The 22,152-nt window shown below is 40.5% G+C and overlaps 1 protein-coding gene across 1 annotated transcript in view; it reads left to right on the forward strand.

Moving 5' to 3' along the window:
- Window positions 1-22,152, forward strand: part of tsc22d3 (TSC22 domain family, member 3) — a 33,253-nt gene that overhangs the window by 1,370 nt on the left and 9,731 nt on the right. The gene's annotated exons all lie outside the window — the stretch shown is intronic.

A 22,152-nucleotide genomic window follows, 5' to 3' on the forward strand; every position in this document is an offset into this window, starting at 1 on the left:
TGTTGATTTAATTAAAATGCTCTTTTATTGCTAGAGGTCAATTAAACTGGCCTGTCTTTTTCTCAGGCTCTACCAAATAGTGTTTATAAAACTGTGTTTGGCAGTTCACCTCACATTTTTGTTTTTTGTGTATGTGCAGAGAATGTCCTGCTACAAAGTTGTTGCCAGTTGGACAGTTTGCTTGGCAGCTACTGTCGAATGACTTCAGCCTCAAATTCACAGTTACCATCTTTCCACTCAGCTACAGTTTTGACCGTCACTGAACTCCTGAACCTGAGCCAGCAGTTACTGTACCGTACTCAGCGAGAAAAGCTGTCATTACATATGGTCTGCATGCTTATCGGAGCAGTAAAACGTAGAAATCTACAGTGAAATCGCACTTATCCACCTTTGAATGTTATATACTCTGAAATTGTCGTCACTGGTGTCAGTATAACAGATAAGTGTTACAAGCTCGTAACATATGTGTCAAACATATTGTCCATAAGACACATGATAACACTAATCTGATGTTTCTCTTGCTTGTGATGGCGTACAAAAGTGCCACCTCTTTCCTTGAACTGAGTAGATCTTTTGGGGCAAAAGTCGTAGGTCCAAGTCACACTAACCTCAAAATTATATTCCAATCACGCAAAACTTGACACAAAAATCTAATAAAATGGTGATGACATCTTATTTCTATAATATTTCCAGCCAAAGTTCGATGTTACATTGTAATGTTCTGCAAAATCACACTTCCAAGACATTCAACACTGAAATAGAGGAAGCGAAGATTTTGACTATTCTGGCTGCAACTTATTGTTATTGGAGGCATACAAATGTGTGAATGGAACTTGTCCACACAAGTGTCCCTTTGGTATCTGAATTTGTGACCGACATTAACACGTCTTCAGTAAAACCAATTTTTCTTCATCCTTGTCAGATGGCTGCGGTGATTATCGTCGCTGATTCAGTTATGTGAGAGTGATAACATATCAGTAATGTTCCCTGGCCAAGAAGTTTTATCAGTGTCTTATCAAACTTCTCCAGAATCCAGTCTGCTACAGAATATCCAAAATGAGCAAAATATTAACCTGAATGTATTTGCTTTATGTTACGGCTGTTACAGACTGATTTATCTCCTGTGGCATTGATAGATATCACATGGCTACAAGTGGCACAATAGACGAAAATCCATTTATGGGACAAATGATAAGAATGATGGCAGCAATGATTAGACCTTAACTGAGTTAAAGTTAATATTGTGGATTGTGGGTTAGTGCCAAATTCTACATATGATGGAAATAGGGTCATATCATATATTGCAATTAATATGAGAAATATACAATAGGGTTGCTCCCTGAATAAAAGATCAGACATAACGTATTGCAAAACCTTCCACGCGCTCCCTCTATTATTCTATTTAAGTACACAACAGCTGCTTTAATGCACATTAAATTCTACACCATTTTAGGTTATATTGTTCTCGCTGAAGAGTTGTATTATCAAATGGTGGAACAAGTTGTACTCTATTTATTTATGATACTGAGGGTGTGTCATTAAGGATGAAGAACGGGTGAAGGAACTTTGGGCTGATGGCTGCCGTTCCAGGTGGTGCTCCCCTCTGGCAATAAGGATGAAATAAATCTGTGACAAAACAGTGCTTTTCAAACAAAACATTTTTTATTTCGCTCCATTGTGGAGAAATTGTCCTTCGACATCTTGGATCTGCTCCAATAAGTTATTCACTTGTTTAGTGTTTACAATATCGTACTTAACGATATAATGATGAATAATGTCTGCTGGCAAGGCTTTGTTCAAAAGTGTTACACAAGAGTTTCTCTGCTCTGCTTCATTTGTTTCTTCACTAACCAAGAGGTTATACTTTCAAGGTTATATTGTTTTTGTTTTAACAATATAATGCATAAAGTCATTACTCAAAGATTATTCAGGTTAAGGAAAAAAAAAAAGAAAAATTACTGCCAGTTTCAGTAAAAGAATCTCCAAAGAGATCAGAAAAATCTGATTCTAAGTGCCAGTATGTGTGACATTTCTGGCTCTGAGGCAGAGATGTGTGTGTGTGTGTGTGTGTGTGTGTGTGTGTGCAGCCATGCCACTGGCCAGTGTGGCTGTGCATCTGTCTTTGCCGGCTCAACTGTTTGCCTGACAAACAGAGACTTCAGTCAGAACACTTTGTTCCCTTAACCTTCCCTTCTCAAGAGGGAATCACAGACATGGATCATGTGGCTTTCACAGACCGACTTTCTAGCAGGATTAAAACACTGATTTCAAATGTATGCCCTTACAGTTTTTCATGCGGACACACAAACACACTCCTTCATTCACATGTGCCAACAGCCTAATCCTGTCAAGAAAGCTGCCTTGCTGAGCTGAGGTTTGCAGACGTTCATGCATTTTTGAAGTGCTCGCTTCGGGAGGGCCCGGCTTTTGATGAAAGCCTGGGTGAAGTTTTACTGTGTGACTTCACCGTGGGTGGTCACCCTGCCAAGCAGCCGTCACTCTCATTTGCCATTTGTTAACAGAATAAAATGTCCAGCATAGCCTTTGGTAGTATGCCAGGATGGTCTTTTGGACTTGTTGAATGTCAGTATGAGGCAGTGGCGGCCATAGCCAACAAAAGTGTTATGTAAATGATTCAGGGGTCACGGAAACGTGCTGAAAGGAGAATTTGAACTCATAAGTCTTGTTTGGTGTTAGTTTGGTGTTAGAGGCAGAGCCAGATAGCCCTGAGGGCAGCGAGAATCTATGATTTCCACTGGATAAAAAAAAAAAAAAAAACAGAGGAAATGTGCTGATTTACTTTGAGGCTTTTGGAGCTGCACTCGGCTGAAATGAAAGAGGTACTCCTACACACCTTTACCCCAGGCAGTCAGACAGTACTTAGCAGCCACTAAACACAATCACACAAGGGGTGAAGCCCTTCAGTGATGACACAGTAACATTTACGACAGGACTTCAGGTCTGTGACCAGGCAGCCAATCAGTGAGCAGTTAAATCAGAAAGAAAAAGTTGAACATCGGTGGTGGAACAGCAGCTGTGACTGCAGCAACCAATTGCTATTACTACTATTACTATTTTTCAAGAGTTCACTTAAGCAATGAAATAGGATATAGGTAGCCATCTGAAATTCCTGATCTTTAAAGAAAAATCAGCCTATGAAAAAAAATATATTTTCAAAATAATGTTCATAAAGTGAGCTGCACATCAAATGCAACTTAATGAATATAACTGTGAATGGGACAATTATGTCAATTATGTTATAAAGTGTCACTGTTGAATAGAAAAAAAAAAAAACAAACCAACATAACAGTTTTTGTGTGGCATGTATAAGGGTACAGTTTAGATACCATCTCTTGGTTTAGGTTTGTTGGCTGAAATAGAGAACTGCTGGCTGTCAGTGATTTCTTTGTCTGAATACAATCGAATGCATTAGCCTGTTTGTGAGATGGTGGAGTTGAATTTGCTTTGTCTTACAAAAAAACTGGAGAAAAAAGGCAGTAAAAAGATTCTAACACAAGAGTTACAATTTCTCACTTGGTTTCATTCATCCGAACGGCTCGGTATTTTAGTACCGTTGCATCCCTAATGTTTAGTGATCCAGTGTGGAAAGGTTCTGGAAAGTGTCTTTGCCATGTGTAAGGCGTCCAGGAATCCATATTTCAGTACCACCAGGACACAAAGAAAAAAAACCTTCTTTATAATCTTCCATTAATTAAACAGGAGATTGACCTGTTTAATTCATTTACATGTAGGTCATACCTGGATCTGCTATCAGTCACAGAACAGAATGAGGCCTAATCATTTGCATGGGTGACTACAAAGATGACTGAAGGACTCAGGGAGAGAGAGCATTGTGCATCCTCCCCTGAAATGCCTCAGGATGTTTTTGCTGTGTATAAATATTTTGACAGACTTTATGAAAAGGATCAGTGGGAGAGAGAGAGCAGAAACAAGCTTCTTACTCACATCTCAACTTGTAAAACTGAGTAAATGGCATCTACCTCTTCCTCCAACCCGACCAGTCTATCATAGCTTGTTCCGCAGATAACATTGTGTCTTCGTAGAAGCTCAGAAGTCAGTCAGGAATGTAAAGATGTGGGGTTGGGCAAACAAAACACCGTCTCCTCTGTGCTCTGTATGGATGTAAGCTTTATGAATTTTTTCCATGCGATATAAGAAAAAAATAAGAAAAAAAAAAACAACCCTCCCCAGAGCATGGGGCACCGTCAATACAAACGCAGGATAATTACAGCATCGATGTCTATGAATTACCATATGTAAGCTGCGACATGCTGTAACAGGCGGAGGGATCAGAGTTCACATCATATCCACTGCTACAAAGAAATCCATTCAGGAGAGAGCAGTGTAATCTCAAAGCCAACATAGGCAGACGACAAAACATTGCGAGGGAGGAGAAATATAGGGAGTTTGAAACTATTCTTCTCAATGCCCTTCTTTTTTCCCCTCACTGTTTTGCACACATGAAAGGCTCATAGCTGTCAAACACATCCTTGCTGACAACCGAACCTGTATCCAATTACACTTTTTTTTGTTGTATCCAAGCTCTTTATTTTAACAAAGAAAACTCAAGAGTGTAATTTTGTGTCTCCAATAAAAACAAACAAAAAAAAAAGTCTGTCCCAGTGAGGTTAAAAAAAAAAAAAAAAAAAAAAAGAGTTATGTAACTTCACGAGTTGCAGGTGGCAGAGGAGACGGATGTAAACAACAAGCCAGGGATTGGCGGGATGGCAAAGGGAAGGATGTTGGGCTGGGAGTACATTTTCGTGGCCGGGCAAGTCTAAGGAACCTACCCCTGTAAAAACAAAGGCCATGAGGGCGAGGTCTGAGCTGTGTCAGAGGAGGGGGAGGGGGGGTGTAGACAGAGAAAGAGTCAGAGGTAGACAAACAACCAGACGGGAGGCCGGCATGAAGACAAAACATAGACAGGACCCGCTAAAAATAGCATGCTGCTGACACTTCGTCGAACTTCTAGGATATAGGGGGACTGCAGACGTCTGTGGTAAAAGTCACCATGTTTTATTATAGCTAAAGGAAGTCGTTCTCTAGTCACAGGAAGAGGTAAAATAAAATCTTGAAAAGTGCATTTGTTTCGTTTTTGTTTTTTTACAGCTATTTTTCTGAGTCTCATCAATAACCAGCTTTGATCATTCCAGTGTCAAAGACACAGAGAGATAGAGCGATGAAGAGTATTGGAAAAACTCGGACTCGGACTCTAATCCACGTGTTGGTGTATATTTGGTTTGTTTGCAGCACACATTAGCTCTGTGTGTTTTATCACTCTGTGCCCAGTTTAAAGAGCGATATACAATAATGGCTTTTTAATGGCTCTCTTGAGTTAGTGCCTTGTTGCGTTGCGACTGTGTGAAAAGGCCGTCATTGTTGCTGAGCCAGAAGATAGCCAGAGCCGCCGTTGCCCGGTTTGCGCGCAAGTGCATGTACGTGTGTATGTTTGTGTGTACTGCTTCTAAGTGTTCCCATATTGGATGCCTGCAGTCCAGGTGGTGATCAAGTTATCATTCACAAACACACGATCAAACACGCACCCAGTGAATTTCGTTGCCATCACCCTCCTCAGCAGACAGCTTGTGTGTGTCAACCCTGAAATCCACATCCACACCCTGAACCACAGGTTGATGCAACTATCTGTGTACAGCCCTTTCTTTACCAATGCTGCTTTGGTTGCATGTTCCGTTGCCCCTAACAACATGATAACACAACATGCTGATCAGATGCTAATCATCTACAGGATCTCTGCTTTCTGAGCACTGTGCCTCGACTGCTGCAAAAGTTTCTCTCCACGCAGAACAGCTATTACTCTGTGTGAACCAGAAAATGATTGTTATAATAAATGAATGGTTTTACAGAAAGCTTCCAGCCCCCCAAAAAACATAATTTACTGTTGTTTGGGAAACTTTGACTCAGTGCCCATCTCTTTTAAAAGATAACTTATTCATATTTAGCTGACAGCAAAGACAAGTTGGGGAGATCTGAACAAACTGAAAGATAAATGAATCAATTACTGTTTTGTTTAGTTTTGTTTTTTGAAGATATACATATAGGAATTGTGACAATGATGAATATAGACTATAATATTCATTTAATATTCAATTAATATAGAATATAGAATATAGTCTTATCATTGAACACGACAACCTTTAGAGTAAACGTTTATACAAACGTCTGTTTGTATAAATAAATCTTGGCACCTTGACCTGCACTCTTCAGTGACAGCTGCAATCCTCAGGAATTAGTCGTTCATCCGTCTGTCTGATACACCCCCTGGCAACCCAGACATTCACGCACAAATAGGAACACACTTATCAGTGTACAGTACACAAAGGTGACCCACAGCATTATATTGGTATTGACAAATCACCACAGCAGAATCCAGCTAAGCGCTTCTGTCCCGTGAGACGGACAGAGCTGTGATACTGTATGTACCAGAGGTGGATTAGACGTATAAGTATCGCATCACATTTGCCCTCTAATGCAAATCCTCAACATCAGAGCGTGCTGCAAAGGTTGTTAAGAGTTATGAGAAGGGCTTGGCCCACATCTGAGCTTCTAATAAATGGCAGTTTTGTTTTTTTTAAAGAAATATCAAAACACGTCATTTTATTTTTGCTGTTGATATGAAGTGATATATTTACATGGGGCTCAAGAAGCTAAGCTGTTCCACATAAATGTGACCTAATAAATAATGAATAATAAATAGTAAGTCACAATAATGATATCGATCTCCACCCCATTAGAGCACAGTTGAGAAACTACAAACTTAAATGAAAAATTAATATATGCACATTAAAAAAAAAAGTAAAATATTGGAAAGACTGGAGCTTTTTTTTTTTTTTTTTTTTTTGGGGGGGGGGGGGGGGGGGGGGGGGGGGGGGGGGGGGGGGGGGGGGGGGGGGGGGGGGGGGGGGGGGGTTTGTAATGTAGAACCATCTATCCATTTAAACCCTTTCATGCTTCATTCTTTGTCCTTCCCTCTTCTTCTTGCCAATCTCTTCCACCATTTTCTATCTTTGTTTCATTTTTCTTGCTCTCTCTTTCATTCCCTCTCCATCTCAGTTGTCCTAGTTGGCAGCTGTTGGGCTTACATAAGTCTGAGAGAGTGGGAGTGTGGTGATGAGGGGTGTTGGGGTGGCTATGGCCTGCACTTGTTGCCTTATCTGTTTGGACCACAGCTATGGCGCCTATTTAGATAATAAAGTAATGTGTCAACACGAGCCATTGCTGACACCCCCCCCCCCCCCCCCCCCCCCCACATACACACACACACACACATACAAACAAACAGCCCTGTACTTTACAGTGAGTAGTCATGTTACTAAAAGTTAATATATTATAATTATTCGCTTTAAATAGGCATCGGACAACAGCACAACTGGCATTAACGCTTGATATGAGAGGGTGCTGTATTGCACTATAGTGTTAGTCAGGCAATGGAAAATATGTGTATTGTCGAGAGTTCAGTTAAAAGGAAATGCAGAGACATTGAAATGATGGAGTTTTCAGATTTGCACCACCCAGTCTGAGCAGCACAAGCTTAGTTTGTCGTTTTAATTCCGATGATGGGATTTTTCACTAACTGCGTGAGAAGTGAGATTGCCGAAACCCACCCTGCTGCAGAAGAAGTCATTTTCCTGAGTGAATATGTAAAAATGACTCTGTCTTACGTGTCCTAATGGAAAGAATTTGTATGAAAAACTGTGGGTGAGTTTTTCCTTTTTTGCCACTCTGGAGAGGACTGGCACAGCTAACATTTTCAAATTTATTCTGACACATATTCCATCTTATTCTTTCTGGATGCCTATTTCTTAACCCCAAGAACCGTTATCCCACACTGATTCAGTTTTTTCTAACCACAATTGTCTGCTACACAATACAGCCTGACAACGCTTTTGTGGAGGCCTATCATTAGCCTATCTTATTCCCCCTGGGCACTGTTCACAAGCAGGTGGGGTAAGTGTACTCAGAATGTGCGCACACGCACAAACACAAAATCATATGTAAATTACCAAAAAAATTAGGATTCATCCAGAATTCACCCTGTATCTCCTTAAAACACACGCAACAGCCTCTTTGGGTATTCATGATTGCCCCCCCCCCCCCTCCCACACACATCATTCACTTTCACAAATACTCTTTTAAAAAGACTTTTACCCTGTAGGGAATGGAGCTAGTATTAGATATACTTTAACAACACCGCTGCTACATTCGATTTCAAGTCCTCCTTGAGTCTGGAGGGAAAAACAATTACTTCTCTGAACTTCTCCAAGTCATGAATTCACCATTTCCCAAACACAGGTAAGGCAACAGCACTAGAACCAATCACGCCTTCTATTTTTTGAAGTTGCTTGACATATGTTGTTTAGTAACTCACTGTGTTTTTCCTTTCTGACTGAACTTCTCTGTTCACTGGAAAACTATTTTGAACTTTTGCACTGGATGTGTAAGTTCTTAAGCCAAAGTTTCCCAAGCATGAGCTTCCTGCCATGCAATGGGGCAAAAATGGTTATGGTTTTAGTACTGAGAAGGATGAAAGGATGAAAGAACACAATTATGGTCAGAGGTGGTCAAACTCAGTTGAGCACATTTACATTTGTTTTGGTCCATTAAAAAATATGTAATGTGTGTGTTTATAAGTAAATGTAAATGTATTAGTGGAATTAAACTGGATTGGGTCACATCTGCTTCCCATCACACAATCACATCCTCCATTTAATCGGCAGTATCTGAGTGCTATTTAAACAAGTAATTCAATTAAAGCTTTCTGAAGCGTTAACTTCATTTTGAAAACTTTATCACCCTCATAACACCAACGTCATGTCTAGGAACGCCTTTGTTGGGCTGTCATTGATAATTGCTTCATTAAATTGACTCTTTGCCTGACGTTAAGACTATAAGAACAAAAACACGTACAAAAAGGTAGATGAGACACTTCAGAGCTTTCAGGCTGTGGAATGGAGTGGGAAACATGTTTGGCAACCTGCTCACACGTTGGGGCAATGCATTTGTTTCATCAGATGAATGAAGGTATTAAGTAAACTTCCTTGTTAAATGAAGAAAACATCTTTTTTTCCTGTAAAGGCAAAAGTGGAGCTTGGCAGAACCTTGATGTCATATAACTGCCACTCTGAATTATAGTTTACAGTATGCATGCTCTAAAAGGGCCAAATGACTGGCAAATCCCCATGAACCATAATCAAACTCTTACTCTTGTGCTATGAATATGGTTTCCTGTTTGTTACGACTGCTTCCAAATTTCCAGACTCTCACTGGCTTGGAGTGTCCCTGTGCTATAGGAGAGGGGGTCTGAAACAAAGCAAAGACCAACAGAAAGAAATGTAACAAGGAAAGGAAAAAAATGAAGTGAAAGATAGAAGTAAACAACCCAACAAAGAAAAAAAAGAGGAAACCAGAAAAATGTGACACAGGAAAAAACCACCAAATGTACCATTTTTCCTCAGCGATGACATTGCAGTTATAGCAAGTCATATACCATGAAAAGAAGAAGAGGATTATATCAGCATTTAACTGAACACAGCTGTGCCTCTTAAAAATAAGCGTGCATAATGACGCTACCTGAAGAAAGGAGAGGCATGCTGGGCCGAGGACCAGTTTGGTTTCATTGGCAGGCAGAAGTGGTGGAATGAAGAGGTGGACCTGTTCTGCCAGGAACCCTTTTTAAAAAAATAAATAAATAAATAAAAAATTCATTTTGTTCTCTCTGGATAACTTTCTGTCAGAACTGGGCTGTGAAAGAAAAAAGAGAAAACAAACTCATGTGCCAAGATTCAGGAAGTCTGTGACTCTTTTTGGCAATTCCTCAGCAGAGAGAGAGAGAGAGATGGAGGGGGCGGCACAGACAAACTCAAACGAGTGAAAATAACAAGATGCATCCTGTCCAAGCCTTCACTTCTGTCTTTGTGTCGCACTGTTTAAAAAAGGGGGGCAGGCAGCCGTACCATGGTGCAGCTTGTGCTGGTCCTGTCTGGTCCCCCTGCCATACTGCTGTTTCATCATAAGGAGCAATTAGCCCCAGTGACATTAAATGGCCTCTTTCTGCATTCTTTCCAGCATGGTGTCATGGAGAAGGAGTGAGTCATAGACTCATCATTATGTTTGCATGCTGTAGTGTTTACACAGTCTGAGATTCGGGTAAACAACAGCCATCTGAAAAACACGTAAATGCTTCTGCAGCAAAGTAACACAGCCCCAATGACCAGCGAAGCTGCTGCCAAGAAAGTGTGGGATTCTGGGAGGAATGTCGACAAATGTCGAAAGCCTTTTTTTTTTTTTTTTTTTAAATCCCTGCCTTCATCTGTTGCTCTGAAACTCTGATCTCTCATCTCCCTCCCGTGCATATGCTCATGCACACGCACACACACACACACACACACACACACACACACACACACACACACACACACACACACACACACACACACACACACACACACACGTCCCTGCCTGTCATGAGTCTTTTGCGTGGGCTGCAATGCACACAAAGACCTATTTATTACTGGCCTGAATGCAAGGTGTCATATAAGGGGATGTGAACTCTGACAGAGACAGGGAAAACAGAAGAATTTATGTAACACTCTAGGTCACAACCTTTCAGTACTTGTGAGCCAACAGTATGGAAGTTAGTTGAGGGTCATGAGATTTTTTTTTTTTTTTTTTTTTTTTTTTGCGTCAGTAAGAATGCCTTTTACTGTGGAAGAGCAAAAACTGAGCAGGAAGACTGACACTTGACCCAGTCGTCACCTCTGCAGACACAGCTTGGTGCTCAGCAAAGGTCAAGTCAAAAGAATACTTTCTAGCTACAATGATTTAATCTATTCCATTGAAAAAAAGTAAAACACTGCTATGTTAAAAATAATTGACACCTTTTTGACTCTGGCAGTTTTACCCTGCTGCCAAAGCAGCTCAGATCTAGAAGAATTCAACAGGAAATCATAATCATCTGTGTGGTGCACGTCTCTTCTCCCTCCCTCTCTTTCTCTCTCCTCCACATTTCCATCTGTCCTTTCTACACACTTGCACACTCCTGTTTTTCTACTGATCCATCACCTTCGGGCCTGTTTAGCATGATTTAAGAGTTGCTTTTCAGTAGGCTAACCTCAAACGGCAGGTCATGATGTGCCATGAAGAAACAGTCCGCATACAGAATAAAGTTGTTATATAACCCTGTTCTGTCTTCAGAATGATGATGAGTTTCATGGAAGGAGAATTTAGTACCGAAACAACGGTTGTGGGAGAAGAAGCACGCACAGTGGTCGCACTTAAAACAAGAAAAGCAAGAATAGCAAATAACAAGAACCCTTGGCTTTGTCTTAAATGTGCAAAATGTTTCTTCCAAATATAAAGCAAACACTGACATTACCACATAAAAAGGGTGAAATGGAACAACACACACACACACACACACACGTGTGCATGAAGGTAAATCTAATTAGCTGTTAACATGTGGTTTGGAGCAATGTACAGGTGACACTCCCAATCATGAACCATCTGCAGGTTTATATGGTTGAGTGCTCCGCCTGATTCCAAGACAGCGATCTGTTCTCACCAGTGGTTACATAACAAACAGTCAGACACAACAGAATGCTAATGTTGGCAAAACACCAACAATTTGTCCGTGATTTTTTTTTCCAGGATCGTGTCAGGAGACTCATTAGTCTGATTGGAATCCATGCTGTGAGAAATCTCTGAGCAAAACATACAACAAACACACCTGAGGTGTGATGTATTCCCAGATATTCAGTTCAGCTTTAGGACCTTAAGTTTTAGTTCAACTATATCAGTAAATACACCCGGACTGGTATTAACATTTGAAAATAGACTGAAGCTGCAAAGCAGCAGAAAAGACAAAAGTAAGAAACAACAGCTGACTGACAGTGGATTCCACAGGCGTCTGTGCTGAGGCATGACATAACTGTTGCTTAATCTCGAGGACAACGTGCAGAAGGACAGAAAATTCTCCAAGAGGAATAGTTTTGATGCTCAGTTGGCTGCTACTCCTGCTCAGTCTTGGCAGTGCCTGACTCCTTCTTACTCCCTAATCCAAAAATGGTCAAAAAGATGGAGCATAAGTCCAATTATGTTTAACTTTAAGGCTTCATGAATTTTCAGTGGGAATGGATCCGATTTCAGAAGCTCAAGTGGTCATTCTAGGAACTGCAGGTTATCTTTTAGGAACTGGGTGTTCAATTTATTTTTTTCCTGCCCCTGAGTTTACCATATGGACTGATCAGCCAGAGAAACAGTTGTTAGTTGTATTGTGCTGGCTGTGGCTAAGTTATGCGGCCAGTTGAATAATTAAAAACGGTTGTGTCTGATATTTTCCCTGCATTGTGTTGCAATGCAATTTATTTGGAGGTTTCAGTGAGTGATTCGGTTTATTTCTAGTACTCATTTTAATGAGCAGCCCACTTCCAAGACCTCAGGAGAGAAAGGATGATATTGCAGCCTACATATCAGAGTCCCTCACTGTTATTCTGTGCAGACAGCAAGGTGTGGCTATAACAAAAAATGACAAAAAAAAAAAGATAAATAAACCCTGAGAGACAAGTGGGATACACCCTTTTTATATTCAAAAAAGGTTTCTAGAAAGAGATATCAGATTCAGACATATTTGCCCCATGAGTGTTATCTTCTTCTTACAATATTAAGTGACAGTAATATCTAGGCCATCCCCACTGATAACAGCATAGCTAAGCACCTCTCCCAGGACCTGTCTTTTTAGGTCTCTTATTTTTCGTTGGTATCTTATTCGGCATTTGCATTTCATAGAAATGAATGGAAACCAATGTGATGGTCGACATGCAGAAAGAGTTTTGTGTAGGGCTGTCGACAAAGTAAATAAATAACTGCAAAGTTTCCTGTTATAATTGCGATTCATTTATCAATAGATTGATTGGGTTTAATCAAATTGTTTCTATAGACTGTCGCTTATAGTGGATATTCATAAACACAAAGAATGTACATTTAACTATTTTAATAGCTTTCTTTAGACTTTGAACACAGTTCCTCTCCTGTGAAGTACAACTCAGGGTCGTCAACCAGCTTTAAGGGTGACCATTTCTTATAGAAACTAACAATAATATAAATGTTAACATGAAAATGGGTTCCACCTTCATATGCCAGTTGAATTGAGTGATGCTCCTCTAATACCGTGTGTTGCTCTAAACAAATTCATTCAGCGAGCGATGTTCAATACCACTGATTCCTTTTTTTTTTTTTAATCCGATACCAAGTGAAAACAAGGCTGGCAGCGGTGCTACTGATACTTCAGACAAACGACAGTAGCAAAATTTAAAATTATATATATTAATATGGAAAGTAGCTGTTACTCTATTTGAAATTACAGCTTCACATTTAATACAATTATGCACAACTGTCATGCAAGTAAAAAGACAAATGAAAGAGTTGCATGTTAATTGGCAGCTTTTGAACGTATATGTTCAAATGCATTTTAACACAAATGCTTGCCTGAGCAGCTGAAATAACTCCATACATGACTGCTTTTTGGTTCTGCCAGCATCAATACCAGGAGACTCCAGCACTCAGAGCGGCCGGGCGGAAGAACAAGTAGTCCCTCCAACTGGGCCCCATTTAGAGGAGATCCTGATAGCATCGTTACTTTCCACCGTGTTCTTGGAAATGATAAACTACACATTTAATGGCCAAATTAAGAAACGACCGAAACTAGATACTATTTCAAGAGAGTCGATTCAAAAACACAAGCATCAAATATCACACCACCAATCAATGCAAATCTCCAGATGCAGCGCGAATGACCGTGATTTTCCATTCAGCTGGCGGGCTGGAAGTTTTTAAGTATCCAAGAAAACAAGGAAGTGGATTCAATTTTCACTCACAGCTTTGGAGAATCAAACAGGCGGACTCAGCTGGGCGCTTTGCTCCTCAGGTGATTGCCGGGGACCAAATTTCTTTGAGAACCAAATCCGGCGTTGCAAATTGTGCAAGTTACCCTCGTTTCGTCCGACGAGCCGTCGGGCAACTTGTCAAAGGGAAAGGTTCTGCCCAAAAGTCGGTCCTTATTATCGTCCTGCTCCATCTTTGCGGCTTGGGGTCTTGTTAGCGTCCTTCACTTTGGCTGCTCAGGTGATCAAAGGTCATAGGTCAGCCGCCACAGGAAGTAAACAATTTAGAGTAAACACAAACACACATTATTTGCGTTATTTATTTATTTTTTTAATGCATAACATTTTTTTTGTTTGTTTGTTAACTCGTTAATTTTGACAGCACTAGTCAAAGTTTGCGTTTTGTCAAATCTACATTTTGAAATTATCATAAGAATAGTTCTAAAATTATGTTTGGAGATTTCTTGCATCAGGTCACAAAGTTTTGCAACCATATTCACTTGTTTATTAAACTTGAATAATTTCCTTTTTTCATAAGGAGATTAATGTCCACAACAGATTTCTATATTATCCAAAGCCATAATGGCGAAAGAATGCAAAAACCAAAACGCGTGCATTGATTGTGAAAACCGCTGACCTGCGTGATGATCTAAATAGGCAATGGCACAACAAGCACAATGAGACATACGTTAGGACAGATTAAAGACTTGATCCCATGATAAGAAGCTAAGGCGTTTTGCAGATGTCTGCACTGTTAGATGGAAAGATGAATAGATACTTGATTAATCCCAAAGGAAATTTGTTATTCCTGCACAACATCCTACTGAACAAGTGTTATGTGTCATCTCATGAGCATTAGGGGTTTGATCTGTGCCTTTAAAGTTTCATTGGATCAACATTTTTAAGGCCGATTGGATAAACAGAAAGAAAATATGCATAATTTTTTAAACGTATTTTGTCATGTCGTATCAGTCTGTTCTGTTTCACAAACACACCAGCATGCCCCCCTCATATCTCAAGGTAGTCATGTTTTTTTGACAGTTTACCTAAAGAACTGGGAGTACAGCCAAAGCCTCCTATCAGAGGAAACACGGCCTAACAACAGCTGTAAAAGCCCTCTCCTCCCTCCCGCTTTCTCCTCCTCTCTATTTCTCTTCCTCATTTTTGCATTTTCCTGTTGTGGTGTTTGGTAGCTCTCTGCTCAGTCTTTGATACAACACAAAGGGGCTGTCCTCAGGCTGCAGAGTACAGACACAGGGTATCTGGTAAACTGTGCCCTGATGAAACGTGGTATCATCAATTCTTCTCTTTTATTATTTCCCTAATGCATCTGTCTGCTCAATCACAGTTAAAGGAAATATGCATATTTTGCTGCGCTTCCTTGTGCATTAAAAAAAAAAAAAGTTTCATCTGCCTGAACAAGGGTCATTTATGATGCAGACACACAAATGCGTGTAACAAAAATATATTCAGTATGTTTGGTTTATACGTGTCTGAAAAAAGGCCTTTCTTCTTAGCACATCTATGCACCTCAACAGCTAATAGATGTGCCCCCCCCTTTTTAATATCAGGACAGAAGGACATGACCAGGCAGTATCAAAGTGTTTTCACCTTTTCTCAGGAATAATACTCAGACATGGTACACTGGCAACTTTAACACAAGTATTGAAAGTTCAATGCCCAGAAGGCTGTTTATTTTTTCACTGCGATCCCTCATACGCTGCATCCAGATTCACATGCCGAGCGCAGTCTCGCACCGTCTTGCCCCTGTCAGATGAGCACACATGGCGCAACAGCAACGCCTGTGCCAAAAATAGTTATGCATGTACCAGACAACAGCGAGACAGGTCAGACGCAGGATAATTACCATGAGATAGAGTCAGGGTTAGGCTTTCCTGAAGCATGCCAATCAAATTTACTGCGCTGACGCAGTATGAGAAGACAGGAATGACAATAGCTGCTCGAGGAGGAGAAGAGAATAACAAGAACAAGAGGGAGAAGAAGAGAGACAGCAAGGAAAATCAAATAAAACAGGCAGAAAACCAGAACAGTTGGTCAAAGGACAGTGCACAAGGTGGCAGACAAGACACAAATGTCACGCAGCTAGATCGACCACTCACCAGCAATGTGCTTCCACATTTTAGCTCCTCAATAATATTGAGAACGATATTGACACACACATGAAAAAACCTAATGGGGAACATACATGAGGGCTGTGCATGTTGTAAAGTTAGGCAGATACCTCGAAAGAGCAACAGTCGCTCATTCTTTTACGTCAGGCTATAATTGCAGTCTCACCAAGATGTAACACCACATTCATTAAACTGGCATGAAGACGACAATGACTTTGACTTTCTGTCTTCGTGTGTATACAGTGGATGTGGGAAACCGAAACACTCGATTTAGTTTCAGTTCTGCAATCCCTTAAACACTTCCTCAATTACAGCTTCTATAGCAAAATGACATTAGTTTCATCCTCCATGAACCATATGCTGAATTACGGTAATAACAAAGGAGGGCAAATGTTGAAATACTCAAGTTGTACATTTCTAAAGCTGACAAAATAGCTTACATTGAATCGTCCTGTGCTGTATTTCCCCGTGATAGTTGATGGATATTCCAGAAACGTTTCAATTTCGCCACATGCTTTAGACATATCATTACAAACCATTTGAACTGTACTAAATGATGGGTATATGTTTAAGATCTCTGATGAACATGTTGCCACATGTTTAACATAATTCACAGTAATCACTGCTGCTGTTAATATCTATTTAATACTATACACACAGTATCTGCTGTGACATTACTCTTTCCGTTAACATTAACGTTATTGCTCTTATTGCCATTTCTGCATGTTCTCTTTCCCTCAGTCGAACTGGCCAAATAACATCCTGAGTTTTTAGTTGTACCTCTTAAAACAAGGCTATTAAGAAAGTGCCTTGAGACAACCTTTGGTGTGGTTAGGGTTAGGAGTAAGTATCCAAATTGACTTGACTCGACACATACCTGTTTTCTCTTTTATGCCAATTTTTTTCAACAGCAAAGTTAACCCCGGTATATTGATATTTTTTCTTGTTTGTGATGCTGCAGGCAGCTCTGCGCACTGCTTTGGAGAGATTAGGACCTCTCCCATTCTTCTTCTCTCCTGCTCTGCATTTTTCACTTTAATTTACTTTAACTATTATTTTCCAGGTAACGTGTAAATATTTTAATCAAAATTGCATTTGACATGTGTTTTTCACTCTTTACTTCACTGTACAACTGAGACATTTCACTGTTTGTGGGAATCTTGTCCATCAATATCTCGCACAGATAAGGTGACAGTTTACTGGTTCCCAGCAAATCTGTCTGTCTTCAAAACAATGAAGGGCTTTTCGGCAGTCCTCTTTGTCAAGAGGCCAGATCTGATGAAAGATTTTACGTCATTCTCGGATTTTGTTACAGAAGATCTCAAGCATACCCATCATTATCTTTCCATTCTTCTATGATTAATTTGCAAAATGGTTTTCATCTTGATGCCAGAGAATGACATCTTCAGGACTGAGTGTGCCATTTATCCTAGATATCAGCTTCCAGCAGTCGTAATACTTAAATCTCCTGGAACATTTCTCTATTAAGTGCATAAAAAAAAGACTTCAGTCCTTTGAAAGGTGTCAAGTTTTCAGAGAATTAATCGTGAATTTCGGTGCTTTCAAGAATGTGAGTGGTTGCCTGCCAAACGCTGTAAATCTACACGCCCAGAACAAGACAAAGAAAGTGTGTTGATCTTGCAAATGTCTGCTTGTAAGCACTAGTGTCTATGTGTGCGTGTGTGAGCCTCGTCTACACATACACCTTTTTGTGAACTTCTGTTTACACCTCTTGATGCGTGCTTGTCCTTTTCGCATGCATACAGGTATGAATCTTTCAGTGCTGTTAGTGTCCTTGCCTGAATGCACCTCTTTGCTTTCATTGGACAACAGTGGCGTATCCGTATAATGCATGCGTGCAAAACAGGCACGAGAACGTTCTGTGGTTACATGAGTGAACTTTGGACCTCTCAGGTACGTGCTGGAAGCAGGCCAACCAGGCAGACATTGTTTACCTTTGCCTTTATACAACGACTGATATGGCGGATCATGTTTACTTGTTCTTCTGTGCAGCCCAGAGACCAGGAAAATGACATCTCTACAAGACTGTTGTCTTAAGGGCTGCGACCAACTCCAAGTTTAAGGGTCACGTCAAGTGGATGTATTTCCTGTTTGTTTCTGGGAAAAGAATTTGAACCTCAACTTGGCTGTCAGACAACCAGCTGCTATAAAATCCTCAAATTTTAGGAGAAAGTTTTATTTTGGAAAAACGAATTGCAGTGAAATTGTTGGATTTAAGCCCATACTCATTTGCATATGCTTACATTTGAATGCAGCAAACAAAACGAAAAAATACCTGTTAAACTTGTTTCACCTCACAGTGATTTTGCAGTTACACAAAATCCAAAAAAGACACAGCAGTAGTTGAATTTTTCAGAAAATGCTGCGTAACATTTTTGTCTCCAGCGTTTGCATTCAGTACTTAGCTGCCAGCTCGATGGGCTGTTGCTGAGAGGTGTCTCAAGTATTGTGTTGGAAAAAAACAAGCTCTTCTCATTTGTTCTGTCAAAGTAACTTTCACAGCTCAAAGTAGCCAGAAAACAACACTGACGGCTTCTCCAAATTCAGTGAATGCCATATGTTAGAATTTAAATTCTCATTTATTCCTGTTATTTTATTGTTTATGCAAAACAAGGTGTCAGCACACAACGTCGTTGTTTGCCACCAAATATCCCGAAGTCCAGTTCTTATCTGTTCCTTCCACCTCCGCCTCCTTATGCATGAGTGCAAATGGACTGTGAAGAAAAAAAAAAAAACAAAACCTAAATAACCAACCAATCAGCGAAGCTTAGGAGATTTGCGTCTTTCTCTGAAGGGGCCGTCTTCTTGGCTTTTTGAAGGCAGGATAGGCTGGGGTTCCTGTGAACTCCCAAACAACCTCTCCCAGCACCACACAGTGCTGGATATCACAAAGTTCCCAGTTTATTTGGATCGCAGCAGCTTTTGATGCTGATCCTTCCCCTGGCTGAGCCACTTCCTGAAATAGCGTTGCTTTACAAATACTGTTAAAAGTAAAAAAAAAAAAAAAAAAAAGAAGAGGAAGAAGAAGAAAAGAATAACAATATTTTAAAAGTTGCTGAAGAATTTAAATTGGCTTAAAAGGGTAGGGAGAACTTGAATCAATTCTTTAGAAAAGAAAAAAAGGTCATAAAACTTCTCTCTTGACTGAGTCACAACTTAATCTAAGAAATGTACAGTATGTAGTACAATGGCCTTGAACCTGAGGAAACAGGCTGCACCCAAACCGACACAGCTGAACAACACAGAAGACGCAAATGCACGATTCTTAGTAAATCAGTAACCATGTGGGCTTCCACACAGTTGGAGCAGATATAAACTGTTGACAGATAAACGTTTCAGAGCACTCGGGGAGCTCCATGGTGTTGTATAACTGCATGCCATCAATTACTCCTGTTTTTTCATGTGTGTGTAAGGAACAAATCCCTGGCAGAGGAAATAAAGCAGAGAGAAACAGACAATATAGGAAGAGATGGACAAAAGCTTGTCGCAACACTTTCCACTGACTTCTTCAACCAAACAGACTGTGTTACCCTCTTTCAACCAGGCCACAGGTATCTTGGATCATAATTCAAATATAACTCCAACAAGAGAGTTGTAAATCTGAAGAGAGATGAGAGAATATCAGGCAGTGTTTTCCATTCCTCACTTCATGAAACTTACAACTTCTTCAAACTTTTAATGTAAAGAAAATGTAAATAGAACATAAAAACATTTGATTGCATCACTGAAAATATCAGAGTGATATAATGTAATCTTAGTACATTATTCAGCCATTTCAAACTTGCCAGTTTAAGACCTTATCAGGAATTTAACAGAAAAGATAAAGCTTCCTCAAACCTGTAATTACTGCTCTACCTTTTTTATTTTACAGGGCATTGTAATTGACACTAATGAGTCCTCCTTAACCTTCCTGAATTTAGCAGCAAGTATAATGATGTAATACATGTTTACAATCTGAACAAATTTGTTTCACGGTTGGCATGCGGGTGGCCAACATCTGATTGAGTTTTATCTTTGAATGAGATGGGGTTGCTTTAATTGCACTTTCTCATTCGAGTTTCTATTAAACTTGCAACATGTTTACTTTTCAAGACCGAGCTGAACAGAGCCCACACATCTGGCCCCGTCTTTGTCTGTCTTGGCCTGTCCTCCGTCGGTGGGGGATCCTCACCACGCGGACAGGCTGAGGAAACATTGTGTACACCGTTTTCCCTCAGGCCCCCGGCCCTCCTCTCTGCTTGCATATGATCCACACTGTACCTCTGTGGGACTGCGCAGACCTTTTTGGCCCTGCTCTTTTTCAGACTCCAGGGTTGAATGGTTTGATATGTGATGTTATTTAGAGGGTAGAGTTATATGAGGCGCTGAATATACATGAGCTCGACTGTGCAGCTGCACTTTGAGTTATATCAGGTTCCCCTTTGAAAGAAACTAAATGTGACTGAGGAATGGATTTATAGACATATTTACATATGAACACAGTGTAGCTCAACGGCTGACAGTACAGATGTAGCCGTCTGTAACAATCAATACAAGTTTTTAATTGTGTGGCAGTAAAAAAACAAACGGGGGGTAAGTTTCCTGATGAGAACCCTGATTCAGCCACATTAAAGAGGACATTCAATGCTCCATATCTTATTTCTATTCACATCTTTCAGCACTACAGCAGCCTATAGATGTGCCTGCAGATGCTATACTGGACCATATACATGATTAATAATCAAGCAATAAATAAAGCTTGATTTCTGTTTCTACTGATTTAGATTTAAGCTGCTGGAGCTCTTTCCTCCTCCAATGACCGCCAGTGACTTGCATCAAATAATCCCTGGGAAGCTAGTCATCGCTCCTTTGTCATCTTGCAGGTGACATGGGATTAGCTTTAATTCTAAGCAGAGAAGCCAGCAGGAGTTTGTGGGAACGACTCAGTGTTTGGATGACACTGACAGCGAGAGTGAGCAGGGTGCCTATCATCCGGTTAAATCTAGACTGTGCTGACGAGGCCATACGTGCATGTGCGCACACCCACGCAAGCGTGTGGCCAACTGTGTGCATCAGCATGCACATAGGCAAACAAAACCACACACAAAAACACGCACCAGGGGACGGCTCATCGAGGGCCCAGCTCCCTCCAGTGTCCTCCCTGTTGATGGCCACTTGGGTCACACAGCTGCAAGCTCAGACAGATACAGGACTGGAAAAAGATGTGCACTGTGTTCGGGGATTTCAGAAAGAAAAAGACATTTTATATGCATCCAAGAATTTCTTTTTTTTTTTTTTAGAAGCTAATGTTGGTTAATTCCGACAAGATTACAGCCACTTTTGATTTGCTCAGGCATTTGCCTACTTGAAAAACTGCATTCTATCCATTCACTGCCATACTGCCAAAAATGTTGTCCCATAATATAATATAACATTTTTTCTCATGCAGCAGGTTTTAGCCTGACAGATGGCAGGACTTGCAATAAAAAAAAAAAAAAACACGCCAACTTTTAGCCAATAGTGTGTCGGAGCCGGTGACTTTCTTGTTTATCAATCAGTTTCACAGCACACGCTACAATTTCAGTGTCATGACAGTCGTGTCATGGATTTCTGTGCAGCGCGGACTCATTAGTCTGATGTCCACATTCCACTGGCTGAAGGCAGCCCAGATTAGACATACACACAACCGCACCGACTTGGACAGCTGAGGTGTACAGTACACTAAAGTACATAGATGAATATAAACAGATGGCACTGAACTCTCTAACCTTTTGTTCTTGGCCCTGATCCATCCAACAGTCTATTTGTCACAGGTGCCATGCAAAGTGACAGCCACACTCACTTCACCGTGTTTTAGAGCTGCTATTCAAGCACTGTACTAAATAAAATCAACATGTCTTAAAACAGAATATTCTCTTGCTCTCATAGATTTTAGATTAGAATCCCTAATTCATTTTAGTGGTGTCTGCCTAAATACAGACCAGACAGGCAAAGTAATGAACAGCCCAGCAGCATATTTCAGTGCTATTTAACCCTGCTCGGCCAGTTGAGCCCAAACCTTTGCCCTTCTGTAGAGCATTCAAAGAGCTATTTGTGAGATCGTT

This window comes from Echeneis naucrates, chromosome 10 (assembly GCF_900963305.1).
Source record: "Echeneis naucrates chromosome 10, fEcheNa1.1, whole genome shotgun sequence".
Classification (NCBI taxonomy): domain Eukaryota; kingdom Metazoa; phylum Chordata; class Actinopteri; order Carangiformes; family Echeneidae; genus Echeneis; species Echeneis naucrates.